Genomic DNA, 14,739 nt, shown 5'->3' with positions numbered 1-14,739 from the left:
GTAAAGAGCGAGGCTATGCTCCCAGTGTCCCGCTTCACCACCCCCCCATCAAAAAACGATTTCCTCCATCTTTTTGTCTTCAGGATAACAAAGCACGTGAACAAGCTTGTTTCGCATCCGTTCTTTAAAAGCGACGACTGCATACAAATATTGGCCCGAGCTTTTGTTTATAGTCTAATCGCACTTGTTTTTGTGTTTTGGTTTTTCGGCTTTACTTCTAGAGGAAGTTTGCTACTTTTTAAGAATTACATTTTTTCTGGATACGCTTAGTTTTAAGTTTTTGTTCGTTTTTTTTCAGGATAATAATAATAATCTATTATTTTTAAGAGTTCATTTTTTTAATACGCTTAGTTTTAAGTTTTTGTTTTTTTCAGGATCATAATAATTAAAAATAATCATAACAATAATAATAATACATTATTTTATATCATTATATTATTATTTGTATAAGTTATTTTTTTCTAATAATAATAACAATAATAATAATAATACATTATTTGTATAAGTTTAAATTTTTTTGAATAGGCTTAATTTAAATTTTTTGTTAGTTTTTTCTTTTTTCAGGATCAGGATAGTATCCCGCTTCTGCACACCTTTTTGATTATCTGATCATTTAATTCAGGTTGTATCAGGGAAACAGAAAATATCGGGGACACTGGCACTCAAGGATTAGTAATCGCCCAGTCTTGCTTTAGCGGCAAAAAACTGTGAGGAAGTGAGCCCATCCCTCAGTTAGTCCGGCTGAGACAGGAAACCTGGTCCGAGCGCTTTTTATCTTTCTCGCTCGGTCCCCCTGGACAGAACGCCGCGAGCGCAGGGATCATTTTAAGCACATACCTGATAAGGAAAGATGCATGAAGGAAAATTACCTCCCTCCCTCCTAGCGTGGTGAAGACCCACTCATCTTTTGCAGATAGAGTCCCTTTCATCCCCGCCAATCGGGTTTCCGACGGTGATTAACACCTTAAAACGGGTCATTACGGAGGGCAATGGCGATGGATCAGAGAGCGCCACTTTGAAATCAAATCCCACCGAGTTCGGACCAGGGAGGACGGCGGCAGTTTGAGTTTGCGTCATTATAAAACAAACAGCCCCCCCCCCCCCCACCCCCACCCGCTAGCACTATGCTAGCAGAACTAGCGCAGTTCCCAGGCCTTTCTCTGCTGCGCGAGAAATAAATGGTGCGCCAGGGGAGCACTTTCCCTTTCCTTCCTCATCTCATTCCTCCCTTGCAACTGTTTGTTTTTTCAGGTAATGCAAACAGAGCATCTCACAGCAACCTTGTTGACTTGACCCCGAGCGACCCCAAGCGCACCTCCCTCACATATCCAGAGGTGAAATTTGACGAAAAGTTCAACTCCTCCCTCCCCAATGGGCTCAAATTGAAATACCCTGTTGCATAACTACTCCATCTCCTTGGTAATCGGTAACTAATTGAACCTAGGCGGGGTTGTCGTGGAGGGATTTTATTGATTTTTATTATTTCATTTTATTATTTAATTTTAATTATTTTTTTAAAATTTGTATTTATTTTATTTCTTATTTTTTTCTTTATATTTATTTTAATTATTTGGATATTTTATTTATTTTTATGACCTGCTCCAACATGCCCACCCTTTGTATGTCAGGTGTGACAGAAGCTACCAAGAGGAGCCAATCAGACTTTAACACCCTGACTTGTTCTTTTAATGCGTCCGCCGCCGCCGCCACTGTGCCTCGTGCACCGTCCTCCGCTACAAATTGGCTTCCAACAGAAATATGAGGTGTCACAGAGCCATTAGACGGACGGAGACTTGAAGTCAGCCCAGGAATCATGTGACAAAGTGCGACAATCAGCCGGCCATTAGCTTTGGCAGCAAAGTCACATCTTCAACTCACATCAACATTAACTATTTTTATTCACATCTTCATCAGATGACAAGCAGGACAGGCCCAATTAGAGCTTTTTTATTATGCTAGCCAGTTATCATTTTGCGCCGCCATGTAGTTTTGCCTTTTGACTTCTTGCTCGATAACTGGAGCAGAAATATTTTTCTATCAAGTCAAAGTTTGGACATTGGACCCCGAGCTGCCGAGAAAGAGAACGCTGAGAAAGCAGGCATCTGACCCTCGCAGCTGCTTCCTTTTGGGATTCCTCGAGTTGCAACACTGGAATTTCGCCTTTTTTTTTTTTTTTTTTTCTCTGGATGGACAGGAAGCGCACTTTGACCAGAGAACAGTTGCGACATGGCGCAAAAATGACATCCAGGGTAGCGACTTCAGCTGATGAGACCAGCTTCATCTCCCCCCCCAGTAGAGTTGAAGTTTTGAAACCATCTTGAGCAAGAGTAGCCATCTTGTCTGCCGCCATGCTGAACGGACACGCTGACAGATGTTTGCGAGGACGACGCAATTGGCGAGCTGGCTGGCAATGAGAGGGCCACCCACGCCTCGACGGCCATACTTAATGTTATTACGGATCGCCGGTAGCACATTTCGCTGGACACCCAACCGGTGCGGCAATTTCTCTTAAAAAGCTAGCGTCCTATTTGATTAGCAATGCTCAATTAACGACAATTTAGACGGCGAGGAGGAAGTCGGACCTGAGAGGAGATCAGGTGGCGTCGCGCTGAGTCTGTGCGCGGGAGATAAGAGCGGTGCGCATGCAGTCGGCCCGAGGCCCATTCCGGAGTGTGTGTGTGTGTGTGTGTGTGTGTGTGTGTGTGAGTGGGGGAGGACATGTGCTTGTACAAAGATTTGTGTGTGTTGGCGTGGACGACACATGAGAAAGGTGCTTGACGGCGTGAAGCGACTTATCTCTCATTACGGCAAACAGAGCAGGAAGATGCTCTCTTCCAAACAATTAGACGACACGCTGTCGCGGCCGACACGGTGCCCGCATGCTAGCCCGCGCTGCTAACGAGCCGCTCGCGCTTCCAAAGGGACACGTGACGGGCTTTGAGGGCTTTCTCGGAAAATGTAGGATTCAAAATCGATGCGGACTGGCGAGCCAGACACAATGAAGCAACTCCAGAAAGAATGTGTGCAGCGGGAAGCGTGATGAAATGAGAGTAAAGGTGGCTCGCGGGAGGATAAAGCAAGTGACAGCACGTGAAAGAGAACCCCACTCGCTCTTTTTGTCCTCCGCGTGCATCTGAGCATCCAGGTTGACTTTCACTTTGCACGTCGCCACGCATCAACGTGTCCGCCGCCGAATGGCTAAAAGGCAAATGTCGAGTGACAGGCCCCGGAGAGCTCGCCGCCCTGGATGTTGCTGCTCGTCCTTGATGGCGGCCAGAAGAAGATAAATATGTTTGTGGCCAAAGAGGAAGAGGGAAAAGAGGATTTGGCGCCACCCGAGTGTGTCTGACAGCTTGAAGGGCTGGAACGGCGCGCGAGCCGACACCTTGGTGGCTCCCGGGTGGATACGGGAGCCTTGTTGGGTCGGGGAGGAGGAGCGGCAATATCATTTTGCAGCCAGTGTATTTGTATTTATTGTGTCACACTTTCCCGATGACACTCTGGGTTCCCTCTCGGGCAAACGGAACCGGAGCAACACACACACACACGCTTCCAGGTACAAGTCCCCGCTGATGCTTCCAACCACTTCCAGCTGATGCAATAAAATAATGGACAACAATTCAGTCCAAGTGAATCAAATAGCAAGAAGCGAAAGAATCTACACCGACCAACCCTTTCGTGATATTTGCCACTTCAGCTGCCACTCTTACCTGCCCCCCACCCTCGACATGAATAGGGAGGAGAAGAGGGCTTCTTAAGGATGAGTTCCTTGGTTTTAAACAAACATGACCCTCCTGGTTCCTTCAGAGGAGAAGTAGACAAAACCACGGCTGAGTGGTGGAGAAAGCTAAGAGCCCTCCATGGTGGCGATAACTCCTTGCTTTTTGTTGAAGAATAGGTATGATGGCGCTCTGAAAAAGGGGGGGGGCAGGGAGGGGGGAGGTCTTGGTGAAGTACCATCCAACACCACTTCAACAGCACCCTTGTTACTAAAAATAGATACCCCAGGAGGAGGGAGAATTAGGAACATAAAGTCCGCGCGTGCGCGTAGAGGCGAGCCGCGGCGAGACAAAACAGCGCTGGAGTTTTGACACGGCAAACCAAAACTTTGGTGTCGAACATCTTATCTGCCGCTCAGGGACGTCTGTCGGAAACTCAACTCGGGATTGCGACACTTCCTGACATTCCGTGATGGAGAGTCGCGGGGAGGGAGGGCAAAGAGGAAGTAGGGGGGGGGGGGGAGGGGCGGCCATCTTGAGGTCTTCCAATAAGGGATTATGACATAGATCATAAATATACTCAAGCTTATAAATATTTGAGCAAAGCTACTCCTCTTGCTTAATGTGCTATACAGGACTAATTAAGCTGCCATCTGATAGATGTAATGACGGGGCGGCGGGCTCGGGGTGTGCGTGGTGCGCTGACGGAGGGATCATGATGTAGCTGAGGTGGCTGGGGACAGAAATATCATCCGTATTGCTAGCTTTATAATCATGATAGCAACGCTAATGATGAGCTGCCACTTCAATTAAAAGCGCTTACTACGACCCAAAAGGAGACCCCCTCCCCACCTTTGACAGACACACTTGGTCTCTTTCCACCTGTTTAATTGGAAGTCCAACTTTCCCGCGCATAGCGGGAACCCGACATCCCGCCAGTGAAAGATTCTAATTCCAACGTTTTATTTTGGAGGGTGATGACAGGTGCCAACAATAGGCATAAAGAGAGGAAAGGCGGCCCCTAGCTCACACTCTTATTAAGAAGAAAAAAAAAATCTATGCTAAGGAGTGACGTCTTTACGACGCGCCGTAGAGTGAACCCGTTGATTCTTACACGACCCGAGACTGACTTTTGCGAAGCTATTGTCCGGCGAACCCGAGAAGAGGGAGCCGTAGACGTCCTGACTCGATGATTTCGCCGTAACCGGATGATCGATGCAGATTAATTATGTGATAGTGGTTCTGGCCGCCTGCCACGATGTGATTGTGACTCTCGGCTTGAAGGGGGCAGAGGCAAAAGTCAGGCTCGTTCAGGTACTTTATTCAATTAGAGCTGCGCTGGAAGCATTATTTCACACACACACACACACACACATGCACGCACCGCTGACCCGACACGCTCATACTGCTGAGCAAACACGCATGCCAAGTAGCCATGAGCCTAATGAGCCCATTATTGTATTTACCTTAGATAAGGTGAACGATGCCTGTCGATAAGAGCCAGATAAGGCAGGGGAGGGGCGAGGGGGGGGTACATGCCGCTCCGCAATTCAACGGTCGAGCCAAAATGGGATCGGTGGATTTCAAAACATCTACTAGGGCGGGGTGGGATCTGATTCTGAACATCATGAGTGACTTCTCAGGCACGTACATGCCACATATGTAATGTCCTACCCCCCTCCCCTCTTTGTCCTCATGCATACAACCTGAGATGGGCCCCCAGCAGAATTGTGGGCAATTTTTCGCTCACATGCTACACTGTCGAAGGCGGCGCTTTTTTGAGGTGAGAGAAAGTGACAGCGCCGACTCTCCAGGGCAAAGCTTCCCAGTCGAGTGGATCGGCATAGTGAAAATCACTTATGAATAGTCATTAAGGCTTGGTTACTGAGCGCCTGCGAGCCCGCCACTTCCTGCCTGGCGTCCTCGCAAGGTGCATCCTTTAATTGCCCGATGATCCCCCCAATGTGTGAGTGCACATCACATGACAAGACGCAGCTTCAGTCAGCCCTGGGCCTCCACATCTGTTCAAGACCCAGAAGAACTCGGAGTAAAGAGTGAAGAAATGAGTTTTTGTCCTTTTCTCATGCTGAAGGAGCAGAACTCGACGTTTCAATTTTGTGTTTCCCCATTCCATCGGTGAACCAACCTGGATGGTCCCAAATAAAAATAAAAATAAAAATAAAAATAAAAATAAAAAATAAAAAAATTGAAAATAAAAAATAAGTAAAAAAAAAAAAGGAAATAAAAGGTTCTTTTCCGCCCTGACCTCCCAACGTGTCACCGACGCCAGCCCGCTACCGAGTTTCTCACGCTTTATCGCATTTTCTGTGTCACGACATTCAAATCAGCGGGGTTATCCGTCAGGTGCACTTTGCTCAGGGCGGAGCGAGCATCGCGCGTCGTCTACGAGGGTCATTTCTACACTGCCTTTATTTGCAGAGCAATTTCATCCCGCTTGCGTGCGTGGAGGATTGAGCTGGCCGTCTCGTCTCGCCTTCAAATGTAGCAAATCAGTACAGTCGCCCCCTTTGACACCAAATGCGGCGCGATTATAGACTCGATGCAGCCTTAATAAGCTAAATAATGAGGGAATTGCAGAACTACCCCGGCGCCATTACGGCCCAACAATAACGCAAGGAGAGCGTAAAGCAGTGTAGGGCAGAAGGTAGGCGGCGAGGAAATAATGAGGCTACTGTGGAAGTAATGTTGTCTCCATTGTACGCCTGTGTAAAAGGCTGATTCTTAACACGAACAGCAATAAGCCAGGCGGAGGCTTGGGGAAGAATGGTGCACAAAGCGCCGCTCTCTCTCGCTCACTCTCTCTCGCTACTTCACCCCGTTGGCCGCCGCCTTTCTTTCTGCGCTCGTCTCGGTGACGGCCGGCGACGTCGCCCGCTGGCAACGCGTGGCGCCTTAAAGGCAAGGGATGAGCTGCAGGTGTGCCAAACTTGTAAACACGCGCAAATTGCACATTTTGCCAACCCGTGGCAATGAGGTCACGGAATAATTGCTGTTTTGTCAGCGTCGAGGCGGAGGAGGATTTTGGCTTCACGCGATGGCAAACATTTTGGCGGTTTTGCATCCAGCTGCTCAAACGAAGAAAGATTCATACACGTTTGTCCCTAATTTTGACCTGCATGTCAACACGGTGACCGACAAAAGTGCCCGTCCGCACTTGCAAGACAAGACAGGTGCATATAATTCAACAGCGGCGCACGTGCTGCCCTGAAAGAGCGCTCGGCGATGGCCGCTTGGCAGGATTGCATCCAGGTGGCGAGCCATGAATGCCGACCTCTGTCGGGCTCCATAGAGCGGCGAGTGTCTGCAAACAATTCAATACATTCTTCCGAGCCGTACGCACGTTTAGTAGCCGCCGAACGCTCGGGGACCTTTGACCCCATCCTTGCATCTTCAGCTGCTTCCTTCGATACGTTGCACTTTGTTTAAGTAGGTTGAGCCTCGGCGGTAATTTTTTTCTTTTTTTTTTTTACGAGCCGTTAATATCGATTGGCGCCGGCGCCGAGAGACGCCCGGCTCAATCTCGGTAACGGCGTTCCATTATATAGCGGACGACAGGCGCGTTAGCCGCGTGTCTTCCATACAGCGGCGCGCGCGGCGGCGGTGAGTTATCAAATTGATAGTGACTCAAATTGATTTGGATAATGAAGGTCGCTGCACCTTGAAATATAACGGCCACTTATTGTAATTACTGTCGCAATTACCAAGGTCATCACCACGGAGACAAAGGGCCTGAAAGGCTCGTGCCAAAGATGAGCCTTTTATTTACTGCTGTCGCTGTGGCGAAACATCTAAAAGTCATGTCAGACATACAACAAATAAGCGCTTAGAATGCTGTTTGACTTCAGGCCCCCTCGGCCCCTCCCCTCCCCATCCCTCCCGCCGTTCCCCTTCTCCTGACTGCCTGTCACCGAGGAACGACATCCTGCTTGAGACGTACTCAACACCTTGGCGGCGGCGCCGGCGGGCACAAAAAGGTTTGACACGGAGCATCTTAGAAAAAAAACCCAAAGTGACTTATGCGCCGCTGTCAGGTGCAGCGGCTGTTTCCTCGCCGCGCTATCTGTCAGAATCAAACACTATTAGAACGTGTTTCCTTTCACACAGTCGGGCCTGCAATGAAACCCGTGGCCTTTGTTTGGACCGCACCAAGCAGGAGGATGACCTCAGCTCTGAAACAATAAAGGCCCTGTAATGGCCCCTCCAGAGGCACGCCAGGGGGGGGGGGGAGGGGCTATAAACTTTTCTTTAACACACTGTGCAAATTGATGCCATAAAGTCTCCATCTCATTTGGGAGATCCACCGCTTATAAAACAAGTTTGTTTCTCGCCGCAATAGGCGGTGAGACTTTGGTGGAAGCAAACAAGCGCTTTTTTCTTTTGACAGCGACGTGTGGCTTTAAAAGTTGTAGGAGTGGGCATGAGGCATGGCAAACCGCTAAGAGGATCAAATATGGGAGCACAACAAAAGCTGTGTCACAAGACGCCCCCTCCCCGCCCCGCCCCTCCCCTCCCCACCCACCGCCTTTACCTCTAACCTCCTGTTACCACGACAGCACCACAAAGGCAGCGGCCCATAAGAACACAAAGAACAAAACGGCGGACAGATGTAGGTATTGTCATGCAGAGTCCGCGCCAGCCCTCCGAAGGCTCCCACCACGGCCCGGCCCGACCCGGCTCGGCCTTGTCTGAAAAAAAGAGCAACTGTGCGACACTGCCCTCGCGACGGTCGTGACTGTCGCCGACCAGGTCGGTCAGAATCGGCCATCTACTCTTCACATCACTTGTCTTTCGGTGTTTTTAAAACGCAAAATGGATGCCATTATTTGGCACGTCCGGGGTGGGATCCGGATAGGTCTGTGCTGCAACTTTTGGACCGATGTGTTGCGGCACGTCAGCGTTTGGACCACTCAGGGTATAATTGCCTTGCGGTGGTAATGACTCAAGAGCGGGGGCGTCGCGGAGCTGCCTTAAATTAGCCGAGGATTTAATCTAATTGGTGAAAGTCATCTGCTCCAACCGTCCTCATGCTAAATCCCCTCGCTCGGCAGTCTAGACGGAATTCTCATGTTGGGACAAATGTAGAGCGGCTGGCCGGTCCAATGCCTGAGTTAGCAAAGCGTGCGTATTTTTATTTTTTTTCACCGAATCAATACGCTTTAAATTGATTCCTGGTTGTAGAGTCAGGATTTGCCCTGGAGAGGAGCGGCGAGCGGTGAAGGACCCGAGCAGGTTAAATAGAAATAAGACATATAATCACACATTTCAAGCACTCACGTCAAGGTAGCGCACAAATGCCTGAACCAAAAGTGGGCCATTGCGAAGGTAATTTGCTCGTCATATTTCCTACGCTTTGAACGTCCTCTTCAATAAACCTGTTGATAGCCTGCGGCACCGCGGCGAGAACACCCGGAGGGAACATCACGTATCAAAGGAAGACAATCTTTCCCCATACAAAGACGCCACTACACCTTAATGTTGAGTTTAATCTCCCGCTCTCCCAGGTGCTAGCATAACCGTTCATCCATTGACGTAGCATAAAACGTAGGAATCAGCTTATGACATTTTACGAGCGCTCGTGTGTACGTTGCAAGGTGGGACGCGTTCTATTAAAGATGGAAGCTCCGCAGGGCTTAGTGCATAACTCTTTTTTTTTTATGTCATTCAATTTAGCTGCCGCTGGTCCTCATGATCAACGACAAACCTGAAGGCGTGTGTGGAATGTCAGGGCTCCACCTCGCCCGCCACCTTAGAGGATTCCTCAAAGTGGATCATTTTCCTGCTTTTACTAAGCGTTTGTTTACACAGTTCCAGTGGGAGGAAAGCGTTACCTACACCTTGAATGCAAATAGCACGCCTACGGAAGTTCAACGAGCTAATCGCGTTAGCTTTAAAACAACAAACCAAACAAAAGAATCGACGTTAAAAAATGCACTGGATTGTGATGAGATGTCGCAGGCTTCCCGCAGCCTTGACCGTTCAAGCTTGTACAGTATGTCGGCAAAATGCATTTCAATATTCATCTCCATGAATATTTTCCTCTGTTTTGTATGAGAAATAAGGTGGAAATCATAAACAGGTTCCGGGGGATGTTGGAAAGGGGAGGGGCTGTCTGGGAAATTGTGCGTGGTGGGAAGACAAATCATGGCCTTACCTCAGGTGAAAAATATTGTTGCTTTGTTTAAAAGTGCATGGAAGGCGAGCCACGTTATTAGAATGTTTAAATATTAATTCTTCCGCTCGTAAAGACGATGGAAGCGAACGCGTTCACTACTTTGTTCCCCCACAAGCCGCTGCAGTAATCTCAGTGTGCTCGCCCTCCTGGGGGCGAACGTCATTTGCACTTGGGGTAACATGATGGTGTGCAGGTTAACATGTTTGTGGCGATATTACAGCAGGTTGTCACGGGGCCGCTACTGATGGGAGCGTTAACATCTGACACCTCAACAACCTGCAGCTCACCTGTCACATGCTGAGAGCTGGCTAATTGCTAGCCACGCGCATGTGGGTCCTGCCCGTGTTGCTATGGAAACGTCACAAATTATTAAGTTGCCGAGATATCGCATATTTTAAAAAGGAAGGGGTTATCCAAAAAAAATAGGATATAGATACGTAGACATGGCATAAATATTCACACTTTGCTCCAAATTAAGTAAAGGGACTGAAAAAAAAAAGTATTGATTCAATTAATTTACTGATGATTTTGAGATGCACCTAAGCACTTTTTTTTTATTCTTATCGCTGACATAAAAACTGTCATAGTGCTTAGCTGGAAGAAAATAAGCTAGCTAGCTAACTCTACTCATCTTGTCAAAACAAGCTAATGACGTCAACCAAAAAATATAATTTTCTGGTCAGTTTTTTTCTTATTTTTCCAGATAGGCTGAGATTTTTTGAATGCCAGAAGCTGGTGCTTGTTAGTTTACACACCACTGGCTACACAGTGAGTCACTAAGAGGCCGCCAAAGTGCGGCCAAGGACTCACGTTAGCTCACGCCGACACCGAGAAGACATCAGATCGCCACTGAGAACGTTTGGCGTCACTCTCGACTCTTCCAGCCGAGCCCCACCCCGCCCCGCCGCCACATGTTGAAGTCACTGATGCGGCAGTGGCAATTCACCAGTTGGGTGTCGAGCCACTCTAAAAGCTCATCAAGCACGGCCTCTGCTCGTAGGAAATAGCTTATTCATGACAACGGCGGACACGGCGAAGGTAATTACTGACATCAAGGTGGCCTAGCAAATGTTTAAACCTACAAGTGCTGCCAGAGCGCATGAATAATGCAGCGTCATTTGCATCGAGATCTTTTAAGTGTGCTTTATACGGAAAAAAAAATCCTGTAACATGGGCAGCGATTAAACTTTGATGAGCGAAAACTGAGCGCGAGTGTGCGTGTGTGTGTTTGCCGCATCCTTGTTTCTAGAAATTATTTAAACAGGTGATAAAGGGGACGGAGGAGGTGAGAGGAATGGCCAATAAATAATAATAAAGCAAGAGTGGTACAACAGTGGCAGCGGTGCCATCAAACAGGTTCCGTCGCCTTGTTTTCGACAACAAACGTGTTTTTACAGCTCTTTGAATAATAATGAGGACAGAGAAAAGCTGGTTGCATTTTGAAAGAAAACAGGCTTACCTGCTTTGGAGTCAGCAGGTGCACAAGGAGCGGGACCCCAAAAAAAAAAGAAGAGGAGAGTGAAATTAGTGAACACAGTAGCTTCATGTCACTGGTAAAAACATGATGGCACCGTATGATAATGTCTTCAGCACCCTGTGTTTGGCTGATAAATGGACCTGAGCCCTCCCTCTTTGTTAAACAAACCATACATCACCGGCTCGCTCTGCTCGGCCGAGCCGGGGGCCGCTGAGGTGACACAGAGCAGGGTGGGGGGGGCTGGGTATTTTTAAACTGAGATTGCAAACAAAGACCCCCCCACACACACACTTCTGCCCGGAGGATCACCTAGCACCCCCCTCCACCCTGCCCCACTTTTCCCACGCTAACCTCCGGCCTCATTTGCATCCCCACCCAGCGCCGCCGCCATTATTTTCAGGTGAGCTGTTCCGTATAAAAGAGGCGGCTTAAGGATGTGTCACTGTGCACATTAATGTGCATGTGAGGTGATGTCTCCAGGTCCGTCAGTGTGTGTATACACCCCTGCCCATTATTCGTGCTCCCCCCTCCCGCCCCGGGCTCTTAATTACGACTGACTGGCACCAGACACAATCGCCCCCTTGATTCGTCTGCTTCCCATCGCCCCTCCCCCACCGCCGCCGCCATCGCCACCCAGCAGCCCGCGGTTACCCGACTCATTTCCCAGCAGCCCTCCGATCTCCCGTTGGTAAACATCAAGACATGATGGAACTGCGTTGAGCTCGCCACCAACGTCCAAAAGTCATCTCCACCTTCACTTGACCTCGCGAGAGTTCACCGGCATTATCTCGCTCTGACACCGGGAGAAAAGATAGTGGCGCTTCTTTTTAGCGTACGTGGAGAAAAGTCACCAACTTAATGTGGCGAGCGTCTTTGAAGTTAAAAGGAAGGAAGTGGGACGCCACTTGAGACGCCAGAGGTAATCGTCCAAGGCGCCGACGAGCGTGATGTCACACGCCGCGTGCCGAGGCCTCATTTAGCAAATAAATGAGCTCCGAACCAAAAAGATGTGAAGAAGTGAAGCTCCGCCAGTTAACACATTGTGGAAGACGATCGAATCCATTTTGAGGCGAGGGAGGCGGGGGGAGTCTTATCAGCGGATACACCTCCATTTTATTTCATTTATGAATTACAAGCAAAGATGCCATTATATATTATTAATTCTCTGCTGTTGCTTTGGCTCCGGCTGGCGCGGCGGCAGCGGCGAGCTACGGATGTCGGCGGCGGTGTAATTACGTTCTAGCCGGGCAGCCATCCGTTTCCTTTCAAAAATTTACAGGATTCTTAATCACGTTGCTCATTTGGGTGCACGGTGGCGGTGATGGCGAAACACAAACAGGGGGGCATGTCTGCTTGCACGGGAACACCTGCTTAGCATTGATAGCAGATGTCACCCAGTCAACTGAGGAAGGGGAAAGTGCGTGCGGTGAGGAGGGAGGGGGGAGGAGGCGGAATTAAAAACGCAAGCATCACCAACTTCTTATTATTTACTGACTCTGAAAATGAACTACTGGAATGGGAAAAGGAGAATCCTGGCAAACGTCAGGCAAGCGGGCCCCTCTAATTGTGGAGGGGCCTCCTCTCTTTGCTCGCGACTTCTTTCCGTTTGCATCAGTCTTATGCTGCATTATTCATTTGCGTTACAGCACGGGATGCTAATTAAGGTTGCCGTTGTCTTTATGTGAAACGTGCATATTTTAAACCGGGTAATGCAGAATGACACACAAACACACAATCTCAAATCACGGCGCCACCTTGCTACAAATCCACTACTGTTTGCAATAACAGCGTGTAGAAAAAAACACACAAAGGTCTTGGCGACAAAGCTAGGACCTTGATACGGGCACCTATCAGTAAGATAAGAAAAGACGAGAGAGAGTCAAGGAATTAGGGAGGACGGGAACAGGGGGTGGAGAGGTGACCTATGTCTCACATTTACAGACGCACAAAAAAACACCTTCCAATTCAGAAGGTCTCAAACACATTACGAGGTCAAGAAATCCACAGCTGGGAACTGAAAGTGGTTCCGGGTCATAAAGCGTCAGCCACATTGAAAAAGCTGACTAAGAATATATCGACGCTGTTACGATGCCTACGATGAAGAATCGAAATGATGAAATTGTTTTGATTGACAATATTTTTTTCCTAAAATAATTCCATCAATCTTCAGAACTTAAACATTAACATTGAAAAAGCTGACTAAGAAAATATCGACGCTGTTACGATGCCTACGATGAAGAATCGAAATGATCAAATTGTTTTGATTAACAATATTTTTTTCCTAGAATAATTCCATCAATATTCATAACTATAAATATGAACAATTCTGGACTTTTTAGAAAAAAAAATCTGGGATTGTATAACCAATGTTTGTTTTTCACGATTGTTCACGATTGAACACGATTGTACACCGGTTAGCCAAATAGCTTAGCGACGTTGCTAGCTTCGAACGTACACAAACGTGCCAACGCTGCAAGACAAAAGCCGGCGAGGTGTGATGGAGAGCTCGCTCGGTCGGGAAGGAAGGATGAGCGCTGCCTTTAACGCCCATCTGGCTCCGAGATGTAATAAAAGTGACGTATTGATTCCTTTGAATTTACGAATGCCTGCCATAAAGTGCATTTCCAAAGCCGTGGCCTCTTTAGAGCCCCCCCCCCCCCTCCCCCTCCTGAATGGATCAATTATGTGCCCACGTAATCCTGTTACCTGAGGAACCCTGGCATACTTCACAGGTCGCGCTCGCATTATGCGCACATTAATTCACTCAACCTTTTTTTTTGTTTATTTGTTTTGTGTGTGTGTGTATTCCACAACCCCCCCTCGTGCCCCCGCTCTAATGCCGTACTAATTTTAGCGATGCCCCGCCCCCGGTTTTCCCTCTCCGTCTCTCCACCAGGCTTTTCCCTACACGCTTTGTTGTCATCTCCCTTTCACCTAAGCGCCGTCATCCCGTCACACGGGCCGACAGAAAAAATATGTCGGAATCATAGGGAGACACTTAAGGTAGCATTTTGTCTGATAAATCCACGGTTGTCTCCACACTGCGCCCGGGGCTATAAACAAGGTAGAGTTTTTTAATACGACACACGAGAGGCTTCCTCCATCTGCTGCGAGATAAACGCCACTGTGTGTGAGGAGGCAAAGCGCAGCTCTACACATCTGTTACACCAGTCGGGCAGCTCCAGCCATTATAATAATATTATCTCTTATATCCAGTTGGCAGAAACACTTATCATCATAAAAATCACAACAGGTACTCCACACAGATCAGAAAAAGAATTTGAAAATGGCGGGATTCCAAAATAGAATGTCTTCATTTGAATCCGTGTCAGCATTTTTTCAAAATACAA

At 48.1% G+C, this 14,739-nt stretch overlaps 1 protein-coding gene across 4 annotated transcripts in view; it reads right to left on the bottom strand.

Annotated features, from left to right (window-relative positions):
• Positions 1–14,739, bottom strand: part of zeb2b (zinc finger E-box binding homeobox 2b) — a 49,035-nt gene that overhangs the window by 22,483 nt on the left and 11,813 nt on the right. The window lies entirely within an intron of this gene.

Source organism: Syngnathus floridae, chromosome 2 (assembly GCF_059516105.1).
Source record: "Syngnathus floridae isolate MCC-2025c chromosome 2, RoL_Sflo_1.0, whole genome shotgun sequence".
NCBI lineage: Eukaryota > Metazoa > Chordata > Actinopteri > Syngnathiformes > Syngnathidae > Syngnathus > Syngnathus floridae.
This window is presented reverse-complemented; position numbering and strand designations above follow the sequence as displayed.